Source organism: Acinonyx jubatus, chromosome A2 (assembly GCF_027475565.1).
Source record: "Acinonyx jubatus isolate Ajub_Pintada_27869175 chromosome A2, VMU_Ajub_asm_v1.0, whole genome shotgun sequence".
Lineage (NCBI taxonomy): Eukaryota > Metazoa > Chordata > Mammalia > Carnivora > Felidae > Acinonyx > Acinonyx jubatus.
The window spans coordinates 42,184,134-42,200,192 of record NC_069383.1 but is presented as its reverse complement, the minus strand read 5'-3'; the positions used below and the strand labels follow the sequence as shown (position 1 = coordinate 42,200,192).

The window sequence follows — 16,059 nt, the reverse complement described above, 5'->3', positions numbered from 1 at the left end:
CACCCAGGGACGCCACCTCCATGTTCCCCTGGCCTTGGGCCCTCAGTGTCCTCCAGCTACTCTCTGAGTCTCTCCACCGAGCCGAATTCCCTCTGACCTCAGAGCTGCCCCACCCGGCCTCATGACTCTGCTTGGATGTGACCTGCTCATGGAAGTGAACCCTGTGCACCTGAGTAACGTGACAGGTCTCTGCTCTTCTCTCTCAGAACACATCCCAATCTGTAATTCTACATCATGGGAATTTAAAAAATTGTCGGTCTCATCTGTCAGTAGGCGCCATAAAGGCGGGACTAAGTCTGTTCCACCTGAAATTGTACCTCCCGGGCCTTATATGGCTGAAGGAGGCGGGGAATGAATGAAGTCCTGGGAGGAGCGGGCAGCAGGAATAGGGAAACACAGTTCCGGGCCTGGTTTTGTGCTAATTTCCTGAACAACGGTTTGGGGAGCCCTCTTCCTCTCTGAGATGCTCTTTCCTCACCTGATGAGAGATGCTGGATCACACCCGTGGGTGTCAAACCTCAGGGAGCGTGGGAATCACTTGGGGGGCTGCGTAAGGCCGAGTCTAGCCCTACTTCACGCAGATCTCACGTGGGGCCAGGTCCGCATCCTGAATGAGCCCCAGAGATGCTGACACTTGTTGGTCGGTGGCGGGGGCGTGGGGGAGGGGTAGGCATTATAAGGAACACTGAGCTGGGTGAATTCTGAGGTCCTAGCTATGGCATTGTGTGGTTTATTCAGTTAGCAAACCTGAGAACCTGGCATGAGGAAGAAAAAGAGGACTGAGCGAAAGTGTTACTTCTCAGAACTTCCCTTCCTTCCACAGCTAGCAGCCAACACCGTCTGTCCATAAAATGTGTTGTGGAGATCTCGGTGCCATGTCCTCTCAACTCACCACACTCGGAATCATCACTTTTTAGCATACGGGAACGCAGTACAATGCGTCCATGTTCACAGTGTCCTAGAAACACTGAAATGTTGTTAGCCGGCTCCAGATTCGGGGCCCCGGACGCCCTAGTTCATCGCTGCCGGGAATGCACATTGCGAGGGGAGAAAATGCTAGGCAATCTTCTCTCTCTCCTTCCTCCCCCTTTAAAAGACACCGAAAACCACATAAAGCCGGTGTGTAGCTTAGGAGCTGTGAGGGGACCATCCCTTAATCACTGCTCATGTCACTGCTTTGCCAGTCACCCCAGAAGCCCCTCTACAGCCTCTCCCCACTCCTTCCCTTTTCCTAAAAGTAAACACTCTCCTGACTCGTGGAGTTACCACCTCCTGACATTTCTTTACAGTCCCATCGCCTGGCGGTGCATTCCTGGTCTCTCGAGTTCCGTCTTGCCGTTTCAACGCATTTGTTGTCTTTCAGTGCCATTGGATCTACAGGTTTCCCTCCTCCGTCTAAAGCAGAGGAACATTTAACCTGCAGAGTTTCTCACAGTCTGGATCTTGCTGGCTGCCTATTCATGGTACAATTCAACGTGTTCCTCTGTGCTGTGTATTTCCTGGGATTTGGCAGCTGAAATCAGAGGTTTCATTAGGCTTGTTTCTAATCCTTTTGGCAAGACATTAGGTGGCAGTGTATTCTTGCATCGGGAGGCACATAATGTCTGGTTTTCTCTCCCTTCACCCCCCTCTTTTCCCTTCATCTTCATTCTCTCCCGCCTCTTCTTTTCCCCCTTCTCCTCCTCCTCTATCTCCACTCCCAGTACACGGTCTGTGGTCCTTTGTAGGGCAGCCCCAGGCTCCAGATGTGGAAGTGGACAGGAACGGAGGTGGCCATGTGCTCAGCCGGGGGAACAGGCTTGTGCAGTCATGACCTTGGCCATACCAGCTGACCTGAGCCCAGATTCTTCGACCACAGAAGAGTTAACATTTTTAAGGGGTTCTTCATCCTGCTGTAGCCTCGAGTCCACTGAGCATGGCTGCAAAGGGCAGTCCTCCTCGGCACAGCCAAAGGGCCCCGGGAGCGAGGTCCCCCGCTTGCTGGTGTGACGTGGGTGGGTTCCTCAGCATAGGCTTCCTGTGTCTTCCCTCAGCGCAACAAACCATCCTCAGCCCCTTTGCAGAAACGATTTTGGCCTTTTGGGCCTGACTTTTCGGAAGCCATGGAGACATAGAGTCCAAAAGGATTCATGGAAAGTAAGTGGCCTGGTTTTTGTTTCCCTTTCTCGGCGGATGCCGACGTTCTCTTGCTGTTTGTGCTACAGACACGCTGTGAATGTGTTTCTGAGTGAACTTCCGCCTGTTCCTGTGAAATTTCATGATCTTCTAAGTGAATCGCTTGGCAGTACAAACACCGATACTGAAGAAAAGAACCGTGGGGGAAGAATCACGTAAGGTTCAGTAAGAGTATGGAAACATGACCACTTCTGTGAGTCCACACATTGGAAACTCAAACAGTAGGGAGACTTCACTTCGCCAGCTCCAGGAGTAAAATCATTTTCTTTGCTGTTGTTTTTGGCCTTCTGCTGATAAGCACTTGTAGAATAACTAGTTGACCTAGCTCAGTCTTGTCTTTTCTGGGTGCGAGCGTGTATTTGTGTGTTGTTCACTTAACCCTCGACGCAGTATTTCCAGATAACAGTGAAGATGGAGTTACTCTTCTAAATGGCTCGCTCTCATTTTTTTTTTTTTAATGTGTATTTAGTTTTGAGAGAGAGCGAGCACGTGAGCAGGGTAGGGACAGACAGAGAGGGAGACAGAGGATCGGAAGCAAGCTCTATGCTGACAACAGAGAGCGCTCTGTTCAATGTGGCAGTTGAACTCACGAACTGTGAGATCATGACTCGAGCCAAAGCCGGATGCTTAACCGACTGAGCCACCCGGGTGCCCCGGGTGGCTCTCATTTTGAGCACTGGAGGTTTGTCTTGGGAATCCCATCAGGGCTGAAGATCCACCAGAAGAGATAGAAGAGGGTCTGTTTGTACCCTTGTCGACCAGGGCCCGCATCCTGTGAGCATTAAGAGGAAAGTAGAAAGAGGAAGTAAGTTGAACATACCGATGTCCTTTGGTTTGTGGATCTGTTGAAACTTGCAGCTGTGGCCAGCTTGGTGGTGGTGGTTGTTTACTATATCATCTTGGATTTGAAGGCTTTGCATCTCCTTCTAAAGCAGTGTGTTTGTCCCTTTGCACCCATGGCCTGAGTCCCCAGGGCGTGGCCAGCCCTCTTCCTCAGTCATCCTCGCTGACAGGCCCACGCCCCCAGCCTTCCACAGGTGTGCTCACCACAGTACTCAGTGCACATAAGGGGACAGCTATCTTGATCTGGTTTTGCAAGTGCCACGTCTGTGTTCCCTCACTTCTCTTGATAATGTTCCTGGGAGGCCATAGCTAGGCCCCAGCAATTATGCAAGGCCGACCGTTTGCCTAACTCCCCGTTCCGTGGCAGAGACTGTCTCTGGTCTCCTGTTCTATAAATGTTCTATTAAAAAAATGTTTCAGAGACCCATCTGTGTCACAATAACAAAATCCGGTGCAATAGCATGCTGCCTGGTGGGAGCAAAATTCAGCTCTTCAATAATCCAAAATGTGTTTTCTTCTGCTTGTCTCCCTCATTTTCACAATAAGTAACATTGCCGTGTTTGGCTCCCCACGATTCCAGCAAATTCCTGCGTAGAGCCCATTTAAAGGATCGACTTGCTTTGCATACCTCGAGGAGTTCAGCGGATGAGAGAAATCGAACTAACCGAGAAGTGAGATGCTGATGTTCTAAAGCTGTGTTTCCACTTCTTTTTCACATGAAAGGATGTCCCAGACATCATGAAAGTAAATAATGGTATTTTTTAGGGTGGCATACTGACATAAGCTGCCTGTATTAGGTGTAGCCGGGGTTTTTGAGTTTTATGGAATACTAAACGCTAACATAGAAAAGCAGTTAAATTTGAGCATGTCGTGCAAATCTGATGGGGCTTAAAAAGACATTAATCCTTGAGACGAAATGTCTGGTTTGCTTAGGCTCCATATGCTGTACTGTCCTCGCAGAAACTTTCACAGCACTGGATGGCTGGTGTCCTAAATCTGTGACAACCCATGATGGGTCTTATATGTTACACGGTTAAAAGTATTATCTCGCTGTAAATCTGGTTTGGTAAAGCTTTGCTTAATTTAGACGTTAAGAAGAAATGTTCTCTTTTCAATGAAGTAATTTCCATAGTTTAAATTGAAGGGACATAAAACAATTGTTTTCCCCTAAGAATCTATTATGTCACAGCTGTAATTCAAGTAGGCTTTGGAGAATACTGCGCTTTTGTCTAATTAGCAATTACTTTAGAGATTGGGTGATTTCCTTGGGAAAGTTGTTCTATTAGGATAGAAGGTCACACATCTCTCTGCCACGTACACAAACATATGCCTTCTGCCTCACACATCTATGCTTCCGGTCACTTAGCCTTTGAGGCTGATTTCCGGGCTTTTCTACCAGGGCAGAATGTACCTCTTCTTCCCTGAACAGCAGCCTCCCGCCCCCCCCACCCCCACCTCCCAGGTCCATGGTTTCAGAAAACGAAACCGAAGCCTCCACTTTGCAAATCCTCACAATTGCCAATCTCATATGACAGTTCACCCGCAGGGAGACCAAGCTAAGAGAATGAAGTTAATTTGTTTGAAATGGCCAAGTCAAATACAGGCACACCCCAGCCCCCCAAATAAAGAGGCGCAGTTACATACATGATAGAGGTACAAAACATCAAAGACCAAATATTTATTTCTCAAGACAACAGCGGCACTGAGCAAGCCCTGAATCTGTTGGCCCAGGAAGCCCAGCTGCAAAGGTGAGTCCCCCAGGTGACTCCCAGGGGCTGCACTAACCTGTTAGGCTACTCCATGTCTTGTACGTTTGAGGCCTGTGGCCTTAAGACATCTGAAATGCCTGATCAATGCAGAAGAACCCAAAGGGTCCTGGCCCCAGGAGCCAGTGCACAGGGCCAGGCTATCCGAGGGTCCTTTTTCATGGTCTCTAGTGTTGGGCTGTCCTCAGGTCTGAAATTCCACAATGACAGATTCAACCTTGGTTTCCTGGTGTGCAATTGTCCTTGTGGCAAGAGAAAAACAGTATGTTGAATCATCCCTTTACTCTAGAGCGTCACCGCTGCCTGTCCTCAGACTGTATCCCCAAACTCCCTGATTTTTTTGAGTAACTCGGGTCCCAAATTTGGAAGACAGCTCAGCCAAGAGAAAAATTCTCAACCATAAAAAATTAAAAAGAAAAAAAAAAAAAGGGAGGGCGCCTGGGTGGCTCAGTCAGTTGAGCGTCTGACTCTTGGTTTCAGCTCAGGTCATGATCTCACAGTTCGTGAGATCCAGCCCCGTGTTGGGCTCTGCACCGACAGCATAGGGCCTGCTCAGGATTCTCTCTCCCTGTCTCTCTGCCTGTCTCCCACTCTTGCTTTCTCTCTCTCTCTCTCTCAAAATAAGTAAATAAACTTAAAAAAAAAAAAAAAAAAGGAAACCCAAAGCAAAGCAATTAAAGCTTTAATTTTTTATGGCCCATGTTTCTATAAATGTAAAGACTAATAGACATCATGAAATATTAACCAAGTCAGTAATCCAGGATTATGTATAATGTCAAATTGGTCCCCATTGTCAATGAAAAAGCTATCAGGCAGCAGTTTCTGAAAACAAACACAAGCTTCCAGATGTCCCAGCAGGGGAGTGAGAGCACACTCAAGGCCTCAGTTTTCAGAAGGGCCAGTCTTGAATGGATCAGAAGGCTGTTCTGGACTCCAGGGCAGGGCAGGAAAGAGAACTACATAGGAGGATACAGGCCAGACCTACAGGAAATCTACAGGGGGGCTGTGATCTGATGTAGCAGGTGCCTTTGTAGAGGGGGTACCTCTGGCCAGGATTACATTCTGGAACCATATTTGTTTATGTATCAGTGGATTGTATCAGAGGGGAGGCCCTGCTAGAGGTTGAGCATGTTTTATTCTTTCCTTCAGGGCACATGAGCAGAGGAGGGGCAGGGGCAGAGGAAGAGAGAGAGAATCTTAAGCATGTTCTACGGTCAGCGAGGAGCCCGATGCAGGGCTCGATCTCATGACACTGAGATCATGACGTGAGCCAAAATCAAGAGTCAGATGCTTCACCAACTGAACCACCCAGGTGCCCCAGGAGAGTTAGAGGAAGGGGACATGCGGCCCTGTGTGCCAGCTAACCTGGAACCAACTCCGGGCCTGGGAGGAGGTCAAGCACGTGGAGCTGACCTAGGGAGCAGCGACTGGAGCACCTTTGGTTGGCTTAGTGCTTAAGGTATGTTATTGTCCTCCCTAAGAGAACCAGTGCATCCTGGACAGGCTTCCCAGATGGCAATGGGGCTTCTCAGCAGAGCTGGGCAGTGCTGTTTTCAGGGCAATGGTCTTCAATGCGATACCACGTGTCAGGGAGAAAGACCATCAGAACTGAACTGATTGGCTCTAGTTCTCTCTTCTGCTGTTATGTGGAAGTTGGGTCAACCCACTCTGAGGACAGTTAGGGATGCAATGGGACAAGAAGCCTCAACAGGGAAATACATTCTGATCATAGGGTATATAACATAAGCAATTATTTTGTGGCAGAGCTGTTGTCTGCTGACCCAACAATCCTTCTCTGGAAGAGACCTTTCTGGAAGAACCCACCTCCCATGACAGAGACTTAAAATGCCAAATGCTCACTCTCCCAGATCATCTTTGTATGTGGTCCGGTTTGGGTCAATTAGACCATGGGATAGTTTACTAGGAGTTTGAGGGGGATTTTTTTTTCTCCTGATAAAAAGAGAGGGATAAGCCTCTTTCTTTCTTGTCTTAAACACAGTTTGAATGTGGACATGACATTTGGAGCTGTGTCAGGAATATTGTGACCATGACAGAAAGGCCAGGAGAGTCACATAGAAGTCAACTCAGGACTCTGACATTGCACAGCCACCAGACCAACTACCTACCTCAGGACCTCCTGTTAGGTGAGAAAATACCTTCTGCCTTTATTATTATTATTTTTAGTTGGGTATCCTATTAATTTTAGTTGAAAACATTTCCATTGATTAGTAATGTCTTTGGTTGTAAATGACAGAAAACCCAGCTAACCCTAGCTTAAGTCATAGGACATATACTGTTTACTTGACAAGAAGCTTAAAGGTAGATGGTCCTAAAGTTGGTTCATTGGCTCAGCCATATCACCACGTGGACTCTTTCCATAGGTTTTCAATAGACTCTGATCTCTGGTTGTCGTCTCTTGGTTGCAAAATGGCTGCTGCAGCTCCACAATTCCATCCTTGCATTGGATGGGATGGGGAGAGAAGAGCAGAAAGGGGTCTTTGTCCCCAGCTACCTATTGTCAGGGAAGAATATCTTTCCCAGGATCATATGGCATCCATAGATCAGTCACAGGCAGAAAAGGAATGAGAGAGCCATTATTGACAGAAATCAGGTACTATCGGGCATCTGCTTTTTTCTTCTTCCGCTGCTCTTTTCCTTTCAGGCATGTTCACTGCCCTTGCTTGCAGGCCTCCAAGTGGTCTCTGGGGGATAGTCTATGTTTTGGACTTCTGTTAAAGATCAGAGAATGGTTGCTACCCTTTGAGCTTCGCTCTATCAGTTGGGCCCATAATTGTTTGTTCCCCAGTCCTAACTGTTTGGAGATGTTTTTAGGGAAAACAAAAACCAAACTAAAAACACAACTTCCTTTCTCCCTAGCCAGACCCTAGATCAGTGGTCGGGAACAAGGGGTGAGTTTGCACCTACATCCCAGTGGACATTTGGTGATGTCTGGAGACATTTTCTGTTTTCACATCTGGGAAGGTGGTAGTGTTAGTGGTGTCTACTGGGTAGAAGCCAGGGAGACTGCTAAACATCCTGCAGTGCACAGGACAGCCCCCTACGGCAAAGAATTACCCAATCCAAAATGTCAGCAGTGCTAAAGTTGAACAGCTTGGCCCTAGAGGGTGGCCCAAGCCAGAAAGCCATCTTTCCTCCTTAATGCCTCCTTGCCTGTGCCTCAGGCCCTTCTAAATAAAAAGAATGTCCATATTCTATGCCTCAGGACACCAGCTTGCCCCTGGGCAGTAGCAGGGACCAAGTAAACACCGTGAACTGAGTAGTGGTGTCCATTCCCTAATTAAATGAACGAATCTCTTCTGAGTATTTTCGCTTTTGGAAAAATTGCAGCAATCACTACATGACTTTTATACAAAATTACAAAGTGTTGCAGCATCGGCAACAGGGTCTCCAACTGCCATTGCATCAGAGACGGGCTCTGTGGGAGGAACGTGACAGGTTCATTCCGCTTCTGTTGATGAGCTTTGGAAGTGAGGGAAAGGGCAGCAGAGAAGTGTTCTAGAATTAGCACGTGTGTACAATTGTTTTCTGGGCAGGGTCTACCCACCCCTATCTACTTTCCCTTTATTTCTACCAGCTCAAGTGCAAACTTGAAGTTACCTCCTCTTTAGAGCTGTCATTCCTTAATTTTCTCTCTTATAACATACCTTCCTATTCTTATCCCATCTTCGCGCAAAAAGAGAGACAAAGTGAGGGAAGGGAGAGAAATGGTGCAGGTAAGCAAGAGTCTCCTCTTTCCAGTGCTAGAGTGGGCTATTTTAGGAGACATTTCAGAGTTTTCTCCTCAAGTAATCATTCCACCAGGTGACCGTAGAAGTAAAGGCACAGGTTTGGCCCCTGTTATAAAGAGGCCCCTATGCGAATACAATGTCGTAAATCAGAAGTTTCTCTCTTGTGTAACTGAGTAGGGGGTTTCAGGCCGTAGGGTGGCTCAGGGGTGTCCAGGTCCTGGGCCCCTTTGTTCTGCGAGCTGCTTCTACCTCACTGTCAAGGCTGGCTGTGCCAATTCCCACTGTCACCCCCACATTCCAGCCAGCCCGAGTGGAGTATTCCCCCTTACCTTCAAGGGACATTACCTGCACGCGGCATTCAGCACTTCTGCTCAAATCCAACAGGCCTGGACTTACTCAGCTACATCAACCTACTAGGGTGGGAAGTGGAAAATGCAGCCTTTTTTTTGGGGGGGGGATGGGGGTGCCAGGGTGCTAGCTACAACGTGAGAGTTCTGTTGCTAAAATGCTTGCTAAGTGTCATGTTCTGTGTTGGGTTTTACAAGGATCGCTTCATTGAATCCTCACAATAAAAATAGATACAGTTTAGTCTCCATTTTACAAACCTCAAAGCTGAGGCACAGAAGAAAGGCCCCACCCCAGCCGCAGCTCTTTATTTGTTAAGGGAGGGCTGGTGAGGGAGGTGGGGAGGAGGAAAGGACAGGATGGAGAAGAGAGAGGAAGCCGGTAAGAGGTCAGTTTCAGGCAAATTCCCAGCCCCAACTTGATCCCGATCCTGCAGAAAGCTCTAGAACCCAGTTGAATCTTGGAATTTTCCCTTCAGGCGAGGGAGCCGAGCATTCACAACCACCCACAGCAGTCAGGTGCTGGCAGTCATCCTGGAGGGAGTCCCCAGGCGCTCCCAGTGCCCTGCCCCGGCTGCCCAGCCAGCTCCAGGAACCCAAGGGCAGTTCTCTGAAAAGGGTCACAGGGATGAGAGAGCAAAGTTCAGGAGTGACGTGGGCACACGGAACCAGTAGGAGGGGCTGAGGGGCTGCTGGCAGGGCACCGCAGTATCCGCTACTGCTGCTCAGTGGCACCTCCCTGCACATCCTCTTGGCACCTGGTTAAAGAAGTCCCAGGACCAAGTTCGCTCAGCAGAGTTTGTCATGTGAGCGGTCAGTCCTTGCTCCCCACCCCGACACGTGCATTTTAATTGATCACACTTAGAAAATGTTTGCCCTGAAAAATGCTTCATTAAATCACTCACGGAGTGATATCTACTGAGCGCCTTCTGCTAGGCTCCGATGAGGGGCTGGGCATACAAAGGCTAATAAGACAGAGTGATCCATTTCCCCCCAGGAGTTCACTGGCTGCAGGACTAGAAAGGCGGAAAAATGAATCAATTTTAGATTTAGAATAATCAACATAGTAGAGAACTGCTTTGTTCAGGGCATTTGGAGGTGAGAGGGAAGAAGCAGAAAACATTTGACAGGGTGACATTTGATTCTGGGTTTTAAAGAATGAACATCAGCCCCCCCCCCTTTTTTTAAATGTATCTATTTTGAGAGCGAGAGAAAAGAGAGAGAGAGAGAGAGAGAGAAAACGAGCATGAGAGAGGGAAGGGCAGAGAGAGAGAGAGGGAGACAGAGAATCCAAAGCAGGCTTCATACTATCAGCACAGACCCCAATGCTGGGCTCAAGCTCACAAACTGTGAGATCATGACCTGAGCCGAAGCCGGCCTGAGCCAAAGTCAGACACTTAACCGACTGAGCCACCCAGGCACCCCAAATAAAAGCCCTTTTAAGCAGCCTGTGCAAAACCATGGTAGTAAAAGGAGCTGTGTCTGTGCTGTGGGCCAAAAAGTTGCTGGATGAATGAGAGTGTGAAGGAATTAAGGAATGAATTGTCCCAGTGCTTGGTGATTCTCAGGGGGAGGGAAGGTCATCTGAAAGTCACTACTGTAAGCAGATTTCTGCCCAAACTACACAACCCTCTCCCTGTCATCCTCTTGGCCCGCCAGGAGATTCTAGCACACCCTTCCAGGACAGGAGACTCCTAAGTGTGAACACCTGTTACCCTCAGGTACGAGGGGCAGAATGAAAAGGGGAGAGCTAGCACTGTTGGCTTGTAAGAGTGTTCTATCTCCTTCCATCATTGTCCAAAACTGACCGATGTATAACTTGGCTGCAGCATTCCCTTGTGAAGATAAATAAGCATCAGGAAGCTTCACCTCCCCCTTTGAAAACCAGGGGAATAAAAATAGTGGTCCTGGTCCTGAAGTTACTTCAAGGCTTGTAGGCAGCACATATCTCTCAGGATAAAATATAAATGGAATCTCCCCTCTCCCAGAGCACAGGTCCTCAAGGTTAAGATCACAGCCTCATATGAAATGTGAAGTGCAGTGTATCATCGGGCAGGGCAGGGGCCTGGAGTGGAGGCAGGGGGATTGGGGGGAAGTTCCTCACCTTTGCTTCCTGCCAGCCCTTGGACAATTAAAGACCCCAAATATTTTTTATGGGTTAGCTTGATGAGACCATTGGTTTAGTGACAATAATATAAATCTGGGAAAAGACCCTATATTTTCAAATAAAACAAGAAGAAACTGGCTGAATAAAAGAAAATGTGTATTCTAGATCTTTTGTTCTCTCCAGCATCATTTCCTAGGCCCTCTCTCTGTGTCAGGGGAGTAGCTCCTGTGAAAGTTCACCCTGCAAATCTCCAGGGTCTTTTAACGTCACACTCCCTGTCCTTTGGAAATTGCCTTCTCCAGAGTCTCCTGGGGGCTCAAACCTGTGGAAAGGATATTTAAAATAGATATCTCCTTAGCGTGGGAGAGAGCCAAAGCATAAGAGACTCTTAAAAACTGAGAACAAACTGGAGGTTGATGGAGGGTGGGAGGGAGGGGAGGGTGGGTGATGGGTATTGAGGAGGGCACCTTTTGGGATGAGCACTGGGTGTTGTATAGAAACCAATTTGACAATAAACTTCATATATTGAAAAAAAAATAGATACCTCCTTTAATAATGAAACACATTAGTCAAGTGCAAGCCTTGGGGTGGCCTTCACTGCCCTTGGTCTCTGTCCCCAGATGTGCTGGGGTATACACCCCAGGCTGGCAGAGCCCCTAAAGTCCTGTGATAATTTATTGGAAGGCACTTGGCAAACAAAGTCTGATTATGACACCATGAGACTAATCTCTTGGTTAGAAGTGTCAAATACCTATAGCTAAGAATTGGAAAGAATATTTCTTTCTGAGAATTTACACTTTGGCCAGCTTTAGAGGAGGAATTTCTAAAGTTTATTTATTTTGAGAGAGAGCGAGAAAGAGGGGAGGGGCAGAGAGAGAGAGAGAGAGAGAGAGAGAATCCCAAGCAGGCTCCACACTGTCAGCGCAGAGCCCAATGTGGGGCTCAAAGTCACAAACCGTGAGCCAAAATCAAGAGTCCAAGAGTTGAACACTCAACCAACTGAGCCACACAGGCACCCTGGTGGAGGAGTTTCATGAAGGAGGGGGTGTGTTTATGGAGTCACTGTGCTTTTCCTTCACCCTGCTGCTTTAATACTCCCACCCACAGAGCCCTGCATGGTGGGTGCAATGTTCCCATTTTACAGATGTTTTGCACATTATCGCATAGGTGCAATAGAGTCAGGAACTTTTAACCTTGAGTTTGCACCCAGGTCTCCCCGACTTGATAAACTCTACTTTTCTTCCTTAATGCAAGCTTAACTTCAAATTAAACCTTTTTCTAAGAATGAAACATGTCTACACTCACCCCCTCCGTTGGAAGTGAGAAACTGGGTTTGTTCTCTGTCCCTCATGTGTCTCACCCCTCTTAGGCAGAGGACAGGCCTGGAGAAAACGGAAGAAGACCCCAAACTCTAACCTGAAGTTCTCGGACCAGATATGTTTCAAAACCAGAAGTTGAAAATTCAGCCTTTCCCGATTTTATAAAGAAACCGTAGTGCATATGTCCTGTCTTACCTAATACCTGGTGGCATCTGGGGCAGTGCCCTGAAATGAATCCTACTTATACTTCTCCAGTGAAATATTCACGCCAAGGGGGATAGATATAGATCGTCAAGAGTTGCGTATGAATTTAGGTCAGGTTTTTGCTACCAAATTGGCAACGCCAAAGTTTGGGTTTTCAGAGCTTTGGGCCTTCAGGAATCACTATAAGGGATAGTGGACTTTGTAGGTTGCATTTGTGGGGTCTTCTGCTCATATAAATCCTCGCTGGATAAACCTGGGGGGAAGGGCAGGAGAGGCACCTTGGTCTGGAGTCTTTGCAGCTGCTCCAGAGGGAGGAAACCCCACTCCCTGGGCACTTCCAGGACACAAGGAACGAGCAGCCGGATGTGCTCACAGACTGTCAGGTGGAGGTGGGTTCCTTAAGGAAAGTACTGTTCCTCCCTGGTCCACTAAGTGGGGAGGGAGCAGAGGGTAAGCCTTGGGTGCCACCAGTGGTCCCGTGCAGCTCTGAGGCCCACTGTGAGGCTGGGCCAACCCTGGAACCAGGGCTGAGCCTCCTCCATGCCCTCTGTGCCCCAGACAGGCGTTACCCACCCCCGACTCATCACCGTCTGGGGGTGTGGGTCATGGGGCTTCACTGCCTGGATCAGAGTTTGACCCACTAGGCACCAGCTCAGCTGGGACCTGATGACTTATGTCTGTTTCTTTCCAGAAAATGAACACGATAATAACGGCACCCACCTTATAGAGTGAGGGAGAGGCTCAGTGGAGCTAGCACAGGTTCAGGTCAGCGTCTAGAAGGAACATGCAGTCACATTACATAAGAAATGGCTTAAACACCTCTCACTACAGAGATCAGCCTGTACCCGTGTCCTGGGGCGGCCCTAACAAGTTACTGCAACACACGTGGCTTAGACCAACAGAAATTGATTCTCCCACAGTGCTGGAGGCTACAGGTCTGAAATCCGGTGAGCAGGGTTGATTTCTCTCGGAGGCTCTGAGGGAGGATCTACGTCATGCCTTTCTTCACCTTCTGGTAGCTGCTGGCGATGCTTGGCATCCCTTGGCTTGTAGCCATGTCACTGCCATCTCTGACTTCATCTTCATGTGGCCTGCTCCCCGTGTCTCTGTGAGTTAGTTCTCCCTTCCTTTTCTCTTATAAGGATACCGGTCATTGGCTTTAGGGCTTGCTCTAAGTCCAGAAACATCTTATTTCAAGATCCTTGACTTAATTACCCCTGCAAAGACCCCATTTCCAAATAAGGTCACATTCGCCGGCACCAGGGGTAAGGATTGGACATGTCTTTTGCAGGGGACAGAATTCAGCCCCTTACAGGGCTAGACACAAAACTTGCAGGGCAGGACAAGTGGTATGCCACAGTACCCACCCACATATGATGATGGATTGTTAGCCAACCCCTGTGGAGTCCCTTGATGGGGAACATTAGTACGGGAGCCATTGTGATATAGGGCATAGGATAGGGGTTTTAGAGTCTGGCAACTGACTGCAAGCCCTGGGACACTGGGCAAGTTTACTTCATCAAAGCGAGGGCTTGGCTTCATTATCTCTGAAAGGGACACTCTAAGCCCTGTCTCAGGGTGTTCACGTGAGGAATAAAGACAAGTTTACAGCACCTTGTCCATAAAGCGCTCTGTAAATGGGACCCCCTTCCCTTCCTCCCACTTGCTTTTGAATGCTGTTGGTGCCTAGAATCCTCTTTGAAATCTGGAACCTAAGGCCCATCCATCCTTAGAGCATTTCAGTGCCAGCCATGGCGTTATTCAGGGGATGTTCTCCAACGTCAAGTGGACTTCAAGGCCTAGGTCTAGGTTTCCAGCAATAAGAATCTGACTACTGGGAGACCAACTGTCAACTACCAAGGGCTGGAGATTCTCCTTTCAGAAATACCATTAACAACCCACCCCACCTACAACCCCCTGCTGTTCCAGAGCCCAGAGAGGACTTCAAACCCTAAAGAACACTTTAAGATTGTTGTAAAACCATGCAAAACAAAAGTGTCTGGGGCAGATTCCTTCCAAGCTCACACAGTAAAGGTCATTCCCACCTGGCAAGGCTTAAGGCCAGAACACTTTCTCTTGTCCTTCTGAGACAGGAGTCCTGCATTGTGGCAAAGTCCCTGGCACAGGCGGGTTGGGAAGCTTGCGCCGTGCCCCCCGTGTGACGGTTCTTGTGGATCGCGAACAGTGCTCCCCGCACCTGCGTTTCCCTGGAACACACTGAGTTCCTTTCCCAACTGACTCTTCTGACACACAGTGGGATTTCGGTTCCTGTAGAAGGTGGTAGAATGTCTACTCTGCACACTGGCACGGCATTTTCACCCTTAAGCTAATGATTTAATTCACTAATAATAGTGCCAAACACTAAGTTTTTGTGGATCGCAGTTTGTTTTAACTTTTGTCAGGAGACCGCAGAGAACACAGAGGGGGATGCTAATTTTTGCCATCTGAGATGAGGCAGGGAGAGACTGGCTGGATGCCCTTGTCACCCCAGAACCTGGGGAACCTGCGTCCACTCCACCGTGGAAGGAAGCTTGGCTGGTGGGCAGTTGCCTTTGCTCTCGAACCCCACCTCTCTTGTTCTGGAGCCTCCTTTGTTTGGGATCCTCCCCAAATTAAACAGTTTTTTCCCAAAGGCAAAGGGCACCTTCACGTGGGAAGGGCCAGACGTCATTTCCCTCCACCTACTCACCCTGGCTCGGCATTCCTGAACCAAGCTCTTTGTGAAATCAGGCAGGTTCCCGCCGCCCTTCCTGTCCTTGCCTGTGGCCTATGCTGAGAGGGCGGGGTATGAATGACAGCACAAGAATTCCAGGCTTGGCTATTTAATGCTCTGAAGCACTAAGCAAAGTGCCTTCAACGTATTCTTCCAGTTAAAATTTATCCCATTTCCAGATAAGGAGAAGGAGCCACAGAGAGGTCAAGAGTAGGTTATCTGGGCTCCACGGTGGTGGAGTTCTAATGGGGTCACTAAGAGGGAAAGGAACCCTGGAGACTGAAGACTGGTGTTGCTCATGGACTTGGATGATTGACAAGGGCTGCACTAGATAAAAGGGAGAGGGGGTGGGCAGAAAAGTTAGCCCTGTTAGGCTCCTGTGGCTAGGGGGTAGGGCCCCAGTGGTCAAGGCTGGGCAGGGGGTTCGGGAATATGAATGAATTGGGCCAGGGCACAGCTAAACACACACCCCCAGTCATGGCTTGCCACACCCTCCTTCCCTAGTCTCACCAAATCTCTACCCTGGGATGTCACCTGACTATCTTGATTAGAGATGCTCATCTTTTCAGTGGTTTTGATATTGAGAAACCTGGTCATCCATTATTCTGCAGAATTACCATCTCCTAATTCCCAGAGAGCTTTGCAATAGTATCTTATTGCTTCAGTGGTTTCTTTCCCTTCTGCTGGCTCCCCCTCTCCGTCCATATAACAGAAAGAGTGTGTGGATGGGCCAGTGGTCAGTGCCGCCCCACCCTGGAGCTCTCTCTCTGCTTGCTCCACAGTCTGTTTTCTTAGATACAGGATTTCTTGGGTTGAAAGCAGCCAGAGTGTTCACTCAT

The 16,059-nt window shown here is 48.5% G+C and overlaps 1 long non-coding RNA gene across 1 annotated transcript in view; it reads left to right on the top strand.

Annotated features, from left to right (window-relative positions):
* Nucleotides 1-667: 667 nt before the first annotated feature.
* Nucleotides 668-16,059, top strand: part of LOC128314745 (uncharacterized) — a 29,019-nt gene continuing 13,627 nt past the window's right edge. The window contains exons 1-3 of the long non-coding RNA XR_008296724.1: nucleotides 668-3,762; nucleotides 5,934-6,243; nucleotides 6,784-6,928. This is a non-coding gene — a long non-coding RNA (uncharacterized LOC128314745). The remainder of the gene's footprint in view (nucleotides 3,763-5,933; nucleotides 6,244-6,783; nucleotides 6,929-16,059) is intronic.